The sequence below is a fragment of the Meriones unguiculatus genome, chromosome X (genome assembly GCF_030254825.1).
Source record: "Meriones unguiculatus strain TT.TT164.6M chromosome X, Bangor_MerUng_6.1, whole genome shotgun sequence".
Classification (NCBI taxonomy): Eukaryota; Metazoa; Chordata; class Mammalia; order Rodentia; family Muridae; genus Meriones; species Meriones unguiculatus.
Genome location: NC_083369.1, coordinates 65,020,837 through 65,026,607, shown reverse-complemented (window position 1 = coordinate 65,026,607; position 5,771 = coordinate 65,020,837).

Below are 5,771 nucleotides of genomic sequence, written 5' to 3'. Positions count from 1 at the left end.
AAACCTCAAGTGACAACACATGATGGAGAGGTTGTGGAGAAAGGGGAACCCTCCTCCACTGCTTGTACAACCACTCTGGAAAGCAATCTGGCACTTTCTCAGACAACTAGAAATAGCGATTCCTCAAGATCCAGCTATACCACTCCTCTGCATATATCCAAAAGAGGCTCAAGTACACAATATGGACATTTGCTCAACCATGTTTTTAACAGCCTTATTTGTAATAGCCAGAAGCTGAAACAGCTCAGATGCCCCTCAGCGGAGGAATGGATATAGAAATTGTGGTACATCTACACAATGGAATATTACTCAGAAAAAAAAAAACACAAGGAAATCATGAAATTTTCAGGTGGGATCTGGAAAGGATCATCCTGAGTGAGCTGTCCCAGAAGCAGAAAGACACACACGGTATATACTCACTCATATAGACATATAATATAGGATAAACCTACTAAAATCTGTACACCTAAAGAAAGTAATCAAGAGGGAGGACTCTTGCTAAAATGCTCAATTCCTGTCCAGAAAGGCAAAGAGTATGGACATTAGATGAAGGAGAAAAGACGGAACAAGTCAGGAGCCTGACACAGAGGGCCTCTGAAAGGCTCTGCCCTGCAGACTATCAATGCAGATGCTGAGACTTATGGCCAACCTTTGGGCAGTGTGCAGGGAATCTTAGGAAAGAAGTAGGAAACAGTAAGATCTGGAGAGGACAGGAAGTCCACAAGGAGAACAGCAGAACCAGAAATTATGAGCACAGGGGTCTTTCCTGAGACTGATACTCCAACCAAGGATTGTGCATGGAGATAACCTAAGACCCCTGCATAGATGTAGCCCATGGCAGTTCAGTATGCAAGTGAGTTCCATTGTAAGAGGAACAGGGACTGTCTCTGGCATGAATTGATTGGCCTGCTCTTTAATTACCTGCCCCTGAGGGGGAAGCAGCATTACCAGGCCACAGAAGAAGATAATGCAGCTACTCCTGATGAGATCTAATTGACTAGGATCAGAAGGAAGAAAAGAAGACCTTCCTTATCAGTGAACTTGGGGAGGGGCATGCATGCAGAGGGTGGAGGAAGGGAGGGATTGGGACCAGAGGAGGTCCCACAGGGGGTGATACAAAGTGAATAAAGTGTAATTAATAAAGAATTAAAATTATATTATCAAAATGATGGGGAAAGTTGCTAAAAAGTCCATTTAAGAATCCTACCATAGAGGGCCTCTGAAAGACTCTACCTAGCAGTGTTTCAAAGAAGATGCTGAGACTCATAACCAAACCTTGGGCAGACTGCAGGGAATTACATGAAAGAAGAGGGAGTTAGTAAGACCTGGAGAGGACAGGAGCTCCACAATGATCAAATATATCTGGGCACAGGGGTCTTTTATGAGACTGATTCTCCAACCAAGGACCCTACATGGATATAATCTTGAACCCGTGCTCAGACATAGCCCATGGCCACTCATTCTCCAAGTGGGTACTGTAGTAAGGTGAACAGGGACTGTCTCTGACATGAACTCAGTGGCTGACTCTTTGACCTCCCTCTCCCCCCAGAGGGAGGAGCAGCCTTGCTAGGTCACAGAGGAGGAAATTGCAGCCAGTCCAAATGAGGACTGGTAAGCTAGGGTCAGATGGAAGGGGAGGAGGACCTCTCCTATTAGTAGACTTAGAAAGGATCGGGGAGGAGATGAGGGAGGGAGGGTAGGATTGGGGGCATATGAGGAAGGGGGCTACAGCTGATATACAAAGTAAATAAACTGTAATTGATATTAAAAAATAAAAATTTAATTAAAAATATGTAGCAATGCAGTGGTGGGAAAAACAGGAGGAAGTTTCCTTCTATTCCTAGTCTGTTGACTGACGATATAGAGGTATCAGATTTTAATTGTTTTCCTATGTCTATTGAATTAATGTTATTTTTACCCTATGTATTATGCATTTTAAGTACTTTTACTTGTATTCTTTTATTTATTTTTGAGATGGGAGGTCTTTCGATGCAGCTCAGATTACCCTGGAAATCTTGCTATTTAGCCCAGGCTAGGATTAAACTTAATATAACACTGCCTCTGATTCCTCTTCATAAATTTTGGGATTAAATGTTTACACTGCTGTACCTAGCTATATATAATTCATTTTGCTAGTTAATTTTGGGGTGTTAGAGAGTTGGTGTCCCAGAAATACTGTAACATTGGTTGCTGTGTATAATTTTTCTTAAATTTTTTCATACTAGATTTTAAAAATTTATAGTTTACGTATGATGTCTCCAAATTCAATACCTGATTTTTCTTTCAGTTTTTTTTCCAATCCATGTCAACAGAGGTAACCTATAAAGTTTGACTCTCATATGGTTTATCTATATCTATAAACATCCCAGTTTTCTAGCACTGGCACCACAACCCTCCCATTGTAATGCATCTTTTTCTGCCTATGTTGCTACTTTGCCATGGTTCTGTCACTTGTGAGGTATCGCTGTGCTTGGAGTGTCAAACAGGTTCCAGTAGATGGTCTAGCCTTGAGTAGACATGCTAGAAGCTTTAGGCTGGAGAATGGGAGACTTTCTGTGCTCAGGTTCCATGATCCATTAGCAATGCCTGTGTTGGCAAACATAAGGTGTTATTGCAGGCAAGAGCTGAATGCCAGCCACCAAACAGAAGAAGTCAAGGTGTGTGTTCTTTCCCTGATTTCTATCCTGCTACCCAGGCTGTATGGTCTCATGACCTAGATGGCTAAAAAGGCAGTTTGAAGGCTACAGAACTGCCAGTGGCTTCTCTGGAGTCTGGATGGAACAGTGTAAGTCCCAAGCTAGAAAGGGCTGGGCAAGGCATCTCACTGAAAGTCTGGTGTTGGTCTGCAAATTGCAATCCCCATCGGTGTCAGTACCTTATTCTCTGGGACAGCCGTGTCACTCCGGTGAAGATGGCTAGTCATCCTCATATTATGCCTCTTTGCATGCATGGCACACATAAAGAAATCACTTCAACCTCTGTATCAATCCAGAACTTCCTAAGTCAACCTAAGAAGGATTACATTCTAGTACTACCCAACAGCAGAGATTGGGTAGAAAAGACAGTATTTTTTATTTAAAATTGGGAGAGAGAGTTTCAAAAATCACTATCTTGGTACAGGATAGGGGAGCTAATGCAGAATAGTATTTCTAGAAACATATCAAAGAGATTAGACAAATTCTCTGTGTGCTGCACCCACAAAATCCCTTCAGTGTTGCACCCACAACAGGAGCCGGAAATCTACTTGACCTGGGTGAGTTTGGGAATGGCATAATACTTACCATGTGAATATACCTGGGTGTTTGTTTAAGTCCTCTACGTTCTGCTTGGATGCTTTCTCTAGGACCCTTTCCATTTGCAGCTCCTACATCTTACTGATCTTTGCCTAGGTCTGTTTCCTCTAGTCTAGACACTGACATTACTCCTTGGTCTTTATTTGCTCATTCCCATGTATGTTAGCTAACTTTCCAGGGTGCTGTGACAAACCACTCAACCAAAGCAGCTTAATGAAGGAGGGACTTATTGTTGACATACGAAGGTACATAGTGTCCATCGTGGCAAGGAGGACTGGAGACAGGCCAGTGAAGAAGCTGGCCACATTGCATCTACAGAGGAGATGAGGGATGGAGAGTGGTATTGGGAGGAAAAGAGGGAGGGGGCTACAGCTAGGCTACAAAGTGAGTAAACTGTTATTAACATAAAAAATAAAAATTTAATTAAGTAAAAGTTAGGTGATGAATAGTAGTGATCACTTGGCTTTGTCCGATTTACTCAGTCTGGCACACCAGCTCATGGGGCGATGCCATCTGCATTTAGGGTGGTTCTTCTCTCTATGTAAACCTTTCTGGAAAGATCTTCATGGGTACACACAGCAGTGCATCTCTAAGGGATTTGAACCCAGTCAAATGGACCTGAAGAGTAGCATTACACATCATCACTTCAAAAGGGATTGCCTTGTGGTCCTTTCTCTCCTTAGTCAGCTTTAGCTCTTCAGAGGGCCCTCTTGGGCTTGTTTACAGGCTTTCATGGCACCCACCTGAATGAAGTTCAGCGAATACATTATTTTTTCAAAATATCTTGAAAGTCTCATATTATTATTTTTCTCAAGGGTTTGTGTGTATTTGTGTGTGTGTGTGTCCATAAGATAATTTAGGTGGTAAGGTTTTACTGCTATACCTTTTCTGACTTTGGAGTCACTTTCTGACTTTGGGCATTACAAGGTTCATAGAAATTATTTAGGAAATTTTTCCTCTTCTAATTTTGGAGTGTTTGTGAGTAATTAGTATTAATCCTTTAAATATTTCATACAATTTAACAAAGTCTATCAGTTCCTGTCCTCTTCTTTGTGTTAAGATTGTTTAATTTATTTTGTGTGTGTGAGTGAGTTGTTTGGAGCAAAAGGTCTTCCTGCATAGTCCAGGCTGCCATTTGACATGAGTGCCTACAGCCACAACTTTCTTAGCACTCAGATTCCAAGCTTACACCATTGTCTATTCTTTTGGGGTATGCTTTTCATCCAGTCTCTTCTTTTGCTGAAGATGTTCTTAGGTTGTCTTCCCTTTTTGCATTAGGTTCAGTAGCTTATGTCACTCTAGGAATTTTTCATTTTCTTGTCAATTGAAATAAAATATGTCATGGTGTTATCTTCATACAGTCCTTTTTATTTTTATAAATTTCTGACTCTGGAATTTTGACTTTTCTTTTTAGTTTTCCTTGGTAAAGTCAGCTTAAAGTTTTATCAATTTCACTGAACTTTCCAATAAATAAACTATCAGTATTATTAATATTTTATTAATATAGTCTTTAATCTTTCTGGGTTTTTCTCCTGCTTTCTTTATATTTGATGACACAGTCCCATTTATTCACTATTATATATTTTTTACTTCATTTTCAAACCATATTCATTTTACAGTGATTAAAATGCTTCTGTTAAAAGTTTCCATTCTTGTTACCATGGCCACCTTATACATGCCTTCTGCAGACTTCTTCACTGAGTCCCAAATTGCTTGCTATCCAGAATGGGACCTTATTATCCTCATCTGAGAAATTCACTATCGCATCACTGTTAACATCATGTCCCTTTTCTTCTCTTTCCACAAAGGTTAGTCCAGAATGTAACATAATCATTCCAGGGATGTGAGTTGAAGATGCTTGTTAGCTCTTCCGGACCCCTACCTCCTCCTCACCGTGAAAAAATATAGCACTATTATCCAATGGCCAGCTGGTTTATGTTACATACTCAAAAATCACTCTGAACAAATATTTCTGGTCTCTGTGGTTACTTTAAGGTGTTATTATTATTGAGGTGATCCTTATTCTGATCTTTTGCATAACTGCTATACCTTCATTTGATTCATTTCTTCTTTTTCTTCTTTCAAATATGTTTTCAAATGTCTGTTTTTTATTTTTATTTTTATTTTTTAGTATGGCCTCTGTTTTACTTTTGGAGAAAATCAGTGACTAACTCATAAATCCAACGGTTGCCATCTATCCCCAGAATATTTTTTCAGAATATTTCTTGTGCAACAGGAAATTTCAACATATAGGAGTGTACTCTGCTTCCTTCAGAAAAATTCAAACTAAGTAGAAGTGTATATAAATGTGTTGTTTTCTTGGCCTTCTAAATTATATTTCAATCTCTTAGCCTTACACTTTTACTTTTAGGCCAAGCTTTGTGTCAGTACTGTATAAAAGGTTGTCTTCAAATAGAAAAGTAATTATAGGAATAGGTAAGTGATGGGAGAAAAGAACAAATGATTCTTTCCTTTTCA